The 13,329-nt window shown below is 37.4% G+C and overlaps 1 protein-coding gene across 2 annotated transcripts in view; it reads right to left on the reverse strand.

Annotated features, from left to right (window-relative positions):
* Window positions 1-13,329, reverse strand: part of NT5DC2 (5'-nucleotidase domain containing 2) — a 271,150-nt gene that overhangs the window by 220,134 nt on the left and 37,687 nt on the right. The gene's annotated exons all lie outside the window — the stretch shown is intronic.

Here is a 13,329-nt window from a genome sequence, read left to right on the forward strand (position 1 = left end):
CCTGTGAAACGGCTTCTGTTTTTTTCATATATTGCTGCCACTTCACTAAATCACTTGGTACACTTTACAGATAAGGGTTAAAAGTAAAGTAAAATATATATATATATACTGTATATGTGAAACTCGAAAAATTAGAATATCGTGCAAAAGTTAATTTATTTCACTAATGCAACTTAAAAGGTGAAACTAATATATGAGATAGACTCATTACATGCAAAGCAAGATAGTTCAAGCCGTGATTTGCCGTGATTGTGATGATTATGGCTCACAGCTCAACCCCAAATCCCCAATCTCAGAAAATTAGAATATTGTGAAAAGGTGCAATATTCTAGGCTCAAAGTGTCCCAATCTAATCAGCTAATTAAGCCATAACACCTGCAAAGGGTTCCTGAGCCTCTAAATGGTCTCTCAGTCTGGTTCAGTAGGAATCACAATCATGGGAAAGACTGCTGACCTGACAGTTGTGCAGAAAACCATCATTGACACCCTCCATAAGGAGGGAAAGCCTCAAAAGGTAATTGCAAAAGAAGTTGGATGTTCCCAAAGTGCTGTATCAAAGCACATTAATAGAAAGTTATGTGGAAGGGAAAAGTGTGAAAGAAAAAGGTGCACAAGCAGCAGGGATGACCGCAGCCTGGAAAGCATTGTCAGGAAAAGGCCATTCAAAAGTGTTGGGGACTTTCACAAGGAGTGGACTGAGGCTGGAGTCAGTGCATCAAGAGCCACCACACACAGACGGATCCTGGACATGGGCTCCAAATGTCGTATTCCTCTTGTCAAGCCACCCCTGAACAACAAACGTCAGAAGTGTCTTACCTGGGCTAAAGAAAAACAGACCTGGTCTGCTGCTCAGTGGTCCAAAGTCCTCTTTCCTGATGAGAGCAAATTTTGCATCTCCTTTGGAAACTAAGGACCCAGAGTATGGAGGAAGAATGGAGAGGCACACACTGCAAGATGCTTGAAGTCCAGTGTGAAGTTTCCACAGTCTGTGTTGATTTGGGGAGCCATGTCATCTGCTGGTGTTGGTCCACTGTGCTTGCAGACGAGCTCTATGGGGATCCGTTCAACTTGGGAAAGCGCTCAGACTGTAACTGTGTCCGTTCACACTCACGTGTCACTCTTCACGCTCTTCACGTAGTAAACACACACTAGACGTCCGATGACATATCCTGTTTCACTCACAATGCTCCGGTGCAAGGGAAGCTGAGCGCTCCATCAACGCTCAAAGGACAATACAATAAGCAAAATCTTCCAGCGCACCCGGCAGCAGTGAGACTTAATCACAAAAACACCAAGCAAAGTTGAAATAAATGAATATTTATACCTGTTTATTAGGAAAGTCCTTCACATATACAGTTAGGCATAATGTTGTCCCACAGGTAGGATTGAAAAACAGCAAAAGACAGGCAGCAAGGTAGAAAAATATAAAGACTGGTCAGACGCGTTTCCTTGTGTTACATCCTCAGTGACCATACTTACTACCCATGATACACTGCCTTAAATACAGGTGAGCTGTTAACTCACAGCAATCAATTAGTTAATTAAAGTGAACTTAATACTATAAGGCAGGTGAGCATGAGCAAAGTATGTGTTTTAAACTACAAATTTTTTGTCCTGTCATGAATACTCAAATTAACACACAAAAAATAAAATAAAAGACATAATAAACATCCTAAATGTAAAGATATGACATTATTAATTAAATACAAATGTAAGTATTAAACTGAGTGATAACAGTAATAAAAATAAAATTAATTATTAAATAATGTCTTTTAATCTGAAAAAATTATCAAAAATTACTAAAAATGTATTTCAACAATTATGTCGAAATAAGTGAACCATGTAAAAATAAACTAAATTATACTATTGATCTACAAAAAGTTTTACATCCCAATCAAAGTTTAAACCTGCTGGCACCCTAGTGCCCAACTGAAAAATCCAGTAAACTTCTCTTTTACTGAGAGCAATACCTCTATTGCCACCTCTTGGGTGCCTAGGAATCAGTTGGATCGCCTGGAATGTCAGCAGTGAACTGTCAGAGTGGTGATGTTTTTTGAAATGCAGGGAAATAGGCGTAGTGGACTCTGGATCATCAATTGAGCGTAAATGCTCTAAAAAGCGATCTTTTAACGCACGAGTCGTTTGTCCTACATACTGCCTATAGCACCCCCTACAGGTCAAAAGGTATATAACGTAGCAGGAATTGCACGTCATATGTTCACGAATTTCAAATATCTTTTGATAATTCGTAGATGTAAAAGTAGTGCCAAAAGATGCAAAAGCACAAGACTTACACCTTTTACTTCCACATTTATAAAAACCAGGTTTAATAGAGAGCCAGTTTTTTTGAGTTTGTTGACGTGGTAACATAGAGGGAGACAGCATGTTCCCCAAGGTTTGTGCCTTACGGGACACAAAGCAAATACCCTCCCTAACAATATCTACCAAACTTTCATCAGTGGTCAATATGGGGAGAGCTTTCCTGATTATGTCACAAATCTTGCCATATTCCATACTGTAGGAAGTGATAAATTTTAATTTATTAAATTTGTCTGAAGCCTTAAATTTGCCTGACACAAATAAGTCTGTTCTGTCTAACTGATCAACATCACTTTTAGTTTGAAGTAAGGCTGTGCGTGAATAACCTCTCATGACTAATCTGTCGGTCAAATCACTAGAGTGTTTTTCATAACTTGTTGAGCTTGTACAGTTACGTTTAATTCTCATGTATTGACTTTTGGGAATGGATTTGATAGTATGATATGGATGACATGATTTGGCATTCAAAATTGTATTTCCAGCCATTGGTTTTCTGAACAACTCAATTTCTATGCAGGATTTTTGAACATTTGAATGTAATTCAATATCCAAAAAAGGAATTGAATGTGGACTAATTTCCATGGTGAACTGTAAATTAAGTGAGTTGTTCTGTAAGTATTTGAGAAACGGGTCAAGGAGGTCTCTAGGACCTTTCCAAATCAACAAAATATCGTCGATATAGCGACCAAAAAAATGTATATAATCCCTGAAGGGGTTCCCATCTCCATAGACGTGGGACAGCTCCCACCAACCCAAATATAGGTTGGCATAGGAGGGGGCAAATTTGGCCCCCATCGCCGTCCCACGCCTCTGGAGATAGAAATCCCCCTCAAACAGAAAATAATTATGGGTCAGCAAATAGTCAACTGAGACCTCAATGAACCGCTTCAATGCAACATCATATGTAGAAAAATTGTCCAAAAAGAATTTGATAGCCAAAGCTCCCTTGTCGTGAGGAATACAAGTGTATAAAGAGACCACGTCAATAGTAACGAACATATAGTCCTCCTGCCAAACTAGGCTCTCAATTTGTCTGATAACATCAGACGTGTCTCTTATATAACTCATAAGGCTCAAGACAAAAGGTTTTAAATACCCATCTATCAATTCAGAAAGTGGCTCATTCAATGAGCCTATTCCTGCCACTATGGGTCTGCCAGGTGGACTGGTGGCGTGTTTGTGAACCTTCGGCAAATAATGAAATATAGCCGAAACAGGGTGCTCAGTATATAAGAAGTCAAAATTAGCCTGTTTAATAATGCCATCACTCATGGCTTGCTCCAAAATAATCTTCAATGCTGATTTAAAATAAAATACAGGATTACTTTTGAGTTTCTCATATACCGTGACATCCAAGAGTTGTCTGTAAGCTTCACTTAAATAATCTTGACGATTAAGAACCACCACCTTACCACCTTTATCAGAATTACGTATGACAAGTTCATGCTTATTTTTTAATTCTTGAATAGATTGAAATTGTGCTTTAGACAAATTAGCTCTATGGTGTTGTTTCTCACTTTCAGTTAAACTTAGTTTTTTCAATTCTTGTTCGACAGTTTTTTGAAAGACTTTTGGTCGCTATATCGACGATATTTTGTTGATTTGGAAAGGTCCTAGAGACCTCCTTGACCCGTTTCTCAAATACTTACAGAACAACTCACTTAATTTACAGTTCACCATGGAAATTAGTCCACATTCAATTCCTTTTTTGGATATTGAATTACATTCAAATGTTCAAAAATCCTGCATAGAAATTGAGTTGTTCAGAAAACCAATGGCTGGAAATACAATTTTGAATGCCAAATCATGTCATCCATATCATACTATCAAATCCATTCCCAAAAGTCAATACATGAGAATTAAACGTAACTGTACAAGCTCAACAAGTTATGAAAAACACTCTAGTGATTTGACCGACAGATTAGTCATGAGAGGTTATTCACGCACAGCCTTACTTCAAACTAAAAGTGATGTTGATCAGTTAGACAGAACAGACTTATTTGTGTCAGGCAAATTTAAGGCTTCAGACAAATTTAATAAATTAAAATTTATCACTTCCTACAGTATGGAATATGGCAAGATTTGTGACATAATCAGGAAAGCTCTCCCCATATTGACCACTGATGAAAGTTTGGTAGATATTGTTAGGGAGGGTATTTGCTTTGTGTCCCGTAAGGCACAAACCTTGGGGAACATGCTGTCTCCCTCTATGTTACCACGTCAACAAACTCAAAAAAACTGGCTCTCTATTAAACCTGGTTTTTATAAATGTGGAAGTAAAAGGTGTAAGTCTTGTGCTTTTGCATCTTTTGGCACTACTTTTACATCTACGAATTATCAAAAGATATTTGAAATTCGTGAACATATGACGTGCAATTCCTGCTACGTTATATACCTTTTGACCTGTAGGGGGTGCTATAGGCAGTATGTAGGACAAACGACTCGTGCGTTAAAAGATCGCTTTTTAGAGCATTTACGCTCAATTGATGATCCAGAGTCCACTACGCCTATTTCCCTGCATTTCAAAAAACATCACCACTCTGACAGTTCACTGCTGACATTCCAGGCGATCCAACTGATTCCTAGGCACCCAAGAGGTGGCAATAGAGGTATTGCTCTCAGTAAAAGAGAAGTTTACTGGATTTTTCAGTTGGGCACTAGGGTGCCAGCAGGTTTAAACTTTGATTGGGATGTAAAACTTTTTGTAGATCAATAGTATAATTTAGTTTATTTTTACAGGGTTCACTTATTTCGACATAATTGTTGAAATACATTTTTAGTAATTTTTGATAATTTTTTCAGATTAAAAGACATTATTTAATAATTAATTTTATTTTTATTACTGTTATCACTCAGTTTAATACTTACATTTGTATTTAATTAATAATGTCATATCTTTACATTTAGGATGTTTATTATGTCTTTTATTTTATTTTTTGTGTGTTAATTTGAGTATTCATGACAGGACAAAAAATTTGTAGTTTAAAACACATACTTTGCTCATGCTCACCTGCCTTATAGTATTAAGTTCACTTTAATTAACTAATTGATTGCTGTGAGTTAACAGCTCACCTGTATTTAAGGCCGTGTATCATGGGTAGTAAGTATGGTCACTGAGGATGTAACACAAGGAAACGCGTCTGACCAGTCTTTATATTTTTCTACCTTGCTGCCTGTCTTTTGCTGTTTTTCAATCCTACCTGTGGGACAACATTATGCCTAACTGTATATGTGAAGGACTTTCCTAATAAACAGGTATAAATATTCATTTATTTCAACTTTGCTTGGTGTTTTTGTGATTAAGTCTCACTGCTGCCGGGTGCGCTGGAAGATTTTGCTTATTGTATTGTCCTTTGAGCGTTGATGGAGCGCTCAGCTTCCCTTGCACCGGAGCATTGTGAGTGAAACAGGATACGTCATCGGACGTCTAGTGTGTGTTTACTACGTGAAGAGCGTGAAGAGTGTCACGTGAGTGTGAACGGACACAGTTACAGTCTGAGCGCTTTCCCAAGTTGAACGGATTTGGATCTCCATCACTTTTGAGGGGTAAGCTGCACGGATTTTACTGTGCTATTTTCTAAATGTCTGGTAATATATAACCAATAGCGCTTTAAGTCGTAGTACACACTGAAGAGGTGTTTACCCAAGAAATAGCTGCAGTACATATAGCAGTTTACGAGTGCCTTTGTACACTAATACAGACATTACAGCTTATAATCTCATGTGAGCTCATGCTATAAGTAACAACACACCATAAGAAGCATTTAAGTATACAAATACTAAGCAAATATATTTAGATATAAGGATTTATACAGCTAGATATGGCAGCAGGGGGATTTGTCTTGCAGCAATTTGCTGAAGAAATAAGTGACACTGAAGACCTTTTTAATTCTGACACTATGGAAAAGGAGGCAAATTCTAATCTGGACAGTCTTTTTTTCAAAATGGATTCTCTATTGAAAAATGACACAAGAATTGAGATGGATATTAAAAGCTTCCAGATGTATAAAAAAGCAATGCGAATACCACGTGGGCTTAGAATCAGAAAATTCCCCTCTTTCCAAGTGTCAGATCAAGGTTTCATTGATAAATGGAATAATATTCTTACAGAGTGTTCTTTAGCACTCATTGATCTACTCATAGAATATAAAAAATCTTTGCGTCAAGAATTGAGTGATGAAAAACAGAAATTACAGTCTTATTTGCGTCCACTTTCTGACAATCCAGATTTTGCAAAATATGATAATAAATTGCAACAGGTCATTTCTGATTTTAAGATTAACCTTTGGAATTTTAAAAAACAGAAAATAATGAGAGATAAACAGGACTATGAGTTAAATAAAGTATATAAATGGACAGTGACAAACATAAGAAGGAGATACAGAAGTTCCTATAAGGGCAGAGGTTCTGATAACAAAAAAGTGAGATTTGCAGATACTGACACTGAATATGACTATGACTCCTCTGACATTGAGACATCTGTTGAAGCCTCTACTGTTACGGAAGGACTATCATCTTTTGCATTAAATACAAGCAATGTATCACAGTCAAAAAACGGGAAGGGCCAACAGAAGTCCACTGCACGCCGAAAAAAATACGCAGAGGGGGACGAGGAAGGTCAGGGAAGTTCAAGTCAGGATCAGATACCCAAGCCCAGGCGTTACCCACAGAGGAGGAGAGCAACACAGTTCCAGAAATATGCATGAATCTTAATAATGTTATTAATCTTTCTTCTTGTGTTTTAACTAAAACACAAATTGAGGTTTTATCTCTGGGTCTTGGTTTCTCTCCTACCACACACTTTGATCTTTTTAATACAGTGGTAGATCTCAATAGATTTGTGAGATTGCTTGTTCTCAAAAAACACTTTTTGGGAGTCACTGAAAATACTCAAGGTGTGGTGGTAGAGGAGAGACCAGTTCCCATTAGATGTGGTCTAGATTTTTCTGAGGAATGTTCTATTTTGGACCTAATGGAATTGGATAGAGAAAACTTGGAATTTAACCCTTATCCTATTGGGGTTACCCAGGATATAACAAAAATGAAGGGTAAATCAAAGTTTTATCCAGTTAAATCTAGATCCAATTCCATAGAAGTCTTTCAAAAAACTGTCGAACAAGAATTGAAAAAACTAAGTTTAACTGAAAGTGAGAAACAACACCATAGAGCTAATTTGTCTAAAGCACAATTTCAATCTATTCAAGAATTAAAAAATAAGCATGAACTTGTCATACGTAATTCTGATAAAGGTGGTAAGGTGGTGGTTCTTAATCGTCAAGATTATTTAAGTGAAGCTTACAGACAACTCTTGGATGTCACGGTATATGAGAAACTCAAAAGTAATCCTGTATTTTATTTTAAATCAGCATTGAAGATTATTTTGGAGCAAGCCATGAGTGATGGCATTATTAAACAGGCTAATTTTGACTTCTTATATACTGAGCACCCTGTTTCGGCTATATTTCATTATTTGCCGAAGGTTCACAAACACGCCACCAGTCCACCTGGCAGACCCATAGTGGCAGGAATAGGCTCATTGAATGAGCCACTTTCTGAATTGATAGATGGGTATTTAAAACCTTTTGTCTTGAGCCTTATGAGTTATATAAGAGACACGTCTGATGTTATCAGACAAATTGAGAGCCTAGTTTGGCAGGAGGACTATATGTTCGTTACTATTGACGTGGTCTCTTTATACACTTGTATTCCTCACGACAAGGGAGCTTTGGCTATCAAATTCTTTTTGGACAATTTTTCTACATATGATGTTGCATTGAAGCGGTTCATTGAGGTCTCAGTTGACTATTTGCTGACCCATAATTATTTTCTGTTTGAGGGGGATTTCTATCTCCAGAGGCGTGGGACGGCGATGGGGGCCAAATTTGCCCCCTCCTATGCCAACCTATATTTGGGTTGGTGGGAGCTGTCCCACGTCTATGGAGATGGGAACCCCTTCAGGGATTATATACATTTTTTTGGTCGCTATATCGACGATATTTTGTTGATTTGGAAAGGTCCTAGAGACCTCCTTGACCCGTTTCTCAAATACTTACAGAACAACTCACTTAATTTACAGTTCACCATGGAAATTAGTCCACATTCAATTCCTTTTTTGGATATTGAATTACATTCAAATGTTCAAAAATCCTGCATAGAAATTGAGTTGTTCAGAAAACCAATGGCTGGAAATACAATTTTGAATGCCAAATCATGTCATCCATATCATACTATCAAATCCATTCCCAAAAGTCAATACATGAGAATTAAACGTAACTGTACAAGCTCAACAAGTTATGAAAAACACTCTAGTGATTTGACCGACAGATTAGTCATGAGAGGTTATTCACGCACAGCCTTACTTCAAACTAAAAGTGATGTTGATCAGTTAGACAGAACAGACTTATTTGTGTCAGGCAAATTTAAGGCTTCAGACAAATTTAATAAATTAAAATTTATCACTTCCTACAGTATGGAATATGGCAAGATTTGTGACATAATCAGGAAAGCTCTCCCCATATTGACCACTGATGAAAGTTTGGTAGATATTGTTAGGGAGGGTATTTGCTTTGTGTCCCGTAAGGCACAAACCTTGGGGAACATGCTGTCTCCCTCTATGTTACCACGTCAACAAACTCAAAAAAACTGGCTCTCTATTAAACCTGGTTTTTATAAATGTGGAAGTAAAAGGTGTAAGTCTTGTGCTTTTGCATCTTTTGGCACTACTTTTACATCTACGAATTATCAAAAGATATTTGAAATTCGTGAACATATGACGTGCAATTCCTGCTACGTTATATACCTTTTGACCTGTAGGGGGTGCTATAGGCAGTATGTAGGACAAACGACTCGTGCGTTAAAAGATCGCTTTTTAGAGCATTTACGCTCAATTGATGATCCAGAGTCCACTACGCCTATTTCCCTGCATTTCAAAAAACATCACCACTCTGACAGTTCACTGCTGACATTCCAGGCGATCCAACTGATTCCTAGGCACCCAAGAGGTGGCAATAGAGGTATTGCTCTCAGTAAAAGAGAAGTTTACTGGATTTTTCAGTTGGGCACTAGGGTGCCAGCAGGTTTAAACTTTGATTGGGATGTAAAACTTTTTGTAGATCAATAGTATAATTTAGTTTATTTTTACAGGGTTCACTTATTTCGACATAATTGTTGAAATACATTTTTAGTAATTTTTGATAATTTTTTCAGATTAAAAGACATTATTTAATAATTAATTTTATTTTTATTACTGTTATCACTCAGTTTAATACTTACATTTGTATTTAATTAATAATGTCATATCTTTACATTTAGGATGTTTATTATGTCTTTTATTTTATTTTTTGTGTGTTAATTTGAGTATTCATGACAGGACAAAAAATTTGTAGTTTAAAACACATACTTTGCTCATGCTCACCTGCCTTATAGTATTAAGTTCACTTTAATTAACTAATTGATTGCTGTGAGTTAACAGCTCACCTGTATTTAAGGCAGTGTATCATGGGTAGTAAGTATGGTCACTGAGGATGTAACACAAGGAAACGCGTCTGACCAGTCTTTATATTTTTCTACCTTGCTGCCTGTCTTTTGCTGTTTTTCAATCCTACCTGTGGGACAACATTATGCCTAACTGTATATGTGAAGGACTTTCCTAATAAACAGGTATAAATATTCATTTATTTCAACTTTGCTTGGTGTTTTTGTGATTAAGTCTCACTGCTGCCGGGTGCGCTGGAAGATTTTGCTTATTGAGCTCTATGGGGATGCTGACTTCATTTTCCAGCAGGACTTGGCACCTGCCCACACTTCCAAAAGCACCAAAACCTGGTTCAATGACCGTGGGATTACTGTGCTTGATTGGCCAGCAAACTCGCCTGATCTGAACCCCATAGAGAATCTATGGGGCATTGCCAAGAGAAAGATGAGAGACATAAGACTGAACAATGTAGAAGAGCTGAAGGCTGCTATTGAAGCATCCTGGTCTTCCATAACGCCTCAGCAGTGCCACAGGCTGATAGCTTCCATGCCCCGCCGCATTGAGGCAGTAATTGCTGCTAAAGGGGCCCAAACCAAGTACTGAGTACATACAGTATGCATGCTTATACTTTTCAGAGGTCTGATATTGTTCTATGTACAATCCTTGTTTTATTGATTACATGTAATATTCTAATTTTCTGAGATTGTGGATTTGGGCTTTTCATGAGCTGTAAGCCATAATCATCACAATTATGACAAATCACGGCTTGAACTATCTTGCTTTGCATGTAATGAATCTATCTCATGTATTAGTTTCACCTTTTAAGTTGCATTAGTGAAATAAATGAACTTTTGCACGATATTCTAATTTTTCGAGTTTCACCTCTGTATATATATATATATATGATAACTCATTGTGTAAACCATTTACAAATCTAGACAAGTCAATCTACTCCCAGCTGATGAGTGACAATAACCACGAAACAGCTGTCCTGGGATTGGTCTGAATCACTGTACTACCCCTAGCTAAGCTTAGAAGCTGTGTAATGCGGCAATGCTATGGCATAAAGGGAAGTCTGCCTTAAAAAGCAGGCTAGAAGTAAAACAGTGAGTCATTGTGAACCTCATTTGCATATTTCACCCAGAATCCTTTGCTGCATTGGAAACAGTGTAATAAGAGAGTTTCTGGGATAAAAACAAGTCTTCTGACTTGTCTAGATTTGTAAATGGTTTACACAATTAGTTATTTTCTCTACATTTTGGATTTAGTGGAGGATTTTAAACTCACTTTTCGCCTCCCCATATTTTAAATTGCTGTTGTGTATATATAAATATATATATGTGTGTGTGTGTGTGTGTGTGTGTGTGTGTTTATATATGTGTTATATGTATTTATGCATATTTGTATTTACACACATATATATACGCATATAAACACATAAATACATATGTACAAATATATAGACATATATATATATATATATATATATATATATATATATATATATAAATCCATGTAGAAAAGGGCACTCTCAGGATTTATACAAAAGCCCAATTTTAACTTTATTAATTGTGTCAACAGAATATGGTCGACGTTTCGGCCCTCAGTCGGGCCTTCATCAGGAATTACAATCTGAGATCAGCTGTGCTGAGACGCTCCCAATCAGAAAAAAGGGAGCTTGAACCAAGATACCGTCCAGGTAAGTAAACACTGGACCTTTGCAAGGGCACCCAGGACCTTTGCAAATATTCTTGGAGCTGTAGCCAGACCAAATAGTAGAGCAAAAAACTGAGGCCTAGATTTAGAGTTCGGCGGTAAAAGGGCTGTTAACGCTCCGCGGGTTTTTTTCTGGCCGCACCATAAATTTAACTCTGGTATCGAGAGTTCAAACAAATGCTGCGTTAGGCTCCAAAAAAGGAGCGTAGAGCATTTATACCGCAAATGCAACTCTCGATACCAGAGTTGCTTACGGACGCGGCCGGCATCAAAAACGTGCTCGTGCACGATTCTCCCATAGGAAACAATGGGGCTGTTTGAGCTGAAAAAAAACCTAACACCTGCAAAAAAGCAGCGTTCAGCTCCTAACGCAGCCCCATTGTTTCCTATGGGGAAACACCTCCTAAGTCTGCACCTAACACCCTAACATGTACCCCGAGTCTAAACACCCCTAACCTTACACTTATTAACTCCTAATCTGCCGCCCCCGCTATCGCTGACCCCTGCATTACACTTTTAACCCCTAATCTGCCGCTCCGTAAACCGCCGCCACCTACGTTATCCCTATGTACCCCTAATCTGCTGCCCTAACATCGCCGACCCCTATGTTATATTTATTAACCCCTAATCTGCCCCCCACATCGTCGCCGACACCTGCCTACACTTATTAACCCCTAATCTGCCGAGCGGACCGCACCGCTACTATAATAAAGTTATTAACCCCTAATCCGCCTCACTAACCCTATCATAAATAGTATTAACCCCTAATCTGCCCTCCCTAACATCGCCGACACCTACCTTCAATTATTAACCCCTAATCTGCCGACCGGAGCTCACCGCTATTCTAATAAATGGATTAACCCCTAAAGCTAAGTCTAACCCTAACACTAACACCCCCCTAAGTTAAATATAATTTTTATCTAACAAAATAAATTAACTCTTATTAAATAAATGATTCCTATTTAAAGCTAAATACTTACCTGTAAAATAAATCCTAATATAGCTACAATATAAATTATAATTATATTATAGCTATTTTAGGATTAATATTTATTTTACAGGCAACTTTGTAATTATTTTAACCAGGTACAATAGCTATTAAATAGTTAAGAACTATTTAATAGTTACCTAGTTAAAATAATAACAAATTTACCTGTAAAATAAATCATAACCTAAGATATAATTAAACCTAACACTACCCTATCAATAAAATAATTAAATAAACTACCTACAATTACCTACAATTAACCTAACACTACACTATCAATAAATTAATTAAACACAATTGCTACAAATAAATAAAATTAAATAAACTATCTAAAGTACAAAAAATAAAAAAGAACTAAGTTACAGAAAATAATAAAATATTTACAAACATAATAAAAATATTACAACAATTTTAAACTAATTACACCTACTCTAAGCCCCCTAATAAAATAACAAAGCCCCCCAAAATAAAAAATTCCCTACCCTATTCTAAAATACAAATATTACAAGCTCTTTTACCTTACCAGCCCTGAACAGGGCCCTTTGCGGGGCATGCCCCAAGAATTTCAGCTCTTTTGCCTGTAAAAAAAAACATACAATACCCCCCCCCAACATTACAACCCACCACCCACATACCCCTAATCTAACCCAAACCCCCCTTAAATAAACCTAACACTACCCCCCTGATGATCTTCCTACCTTGTCTTCACCATGCCAGGTTCACCGATCCGTCCTGGCTCCAAGATCTTCATCCAACCCAAGCGTGGGCTAGACATCCACTGAAGAAGTCCAGAAGAGGGTCCAAAGTCTTCCTCCTATCCGGCAAGAAGAGG

The sequence above is a fragment of the Bombina bombina genome, chromosome 7 (genome assembly GCF_027579735.1).
Source record: "Bombina bombina isolate aBomBom1 chromosome 7, aBomBom1.pri, whole genome shotgun sequence".
Lineage (NCBI taxonomy): Eukaryota > Metazoa > Chordata > Amphibia > Anura > Bombinatoridae > Bombina > Bombina bombina.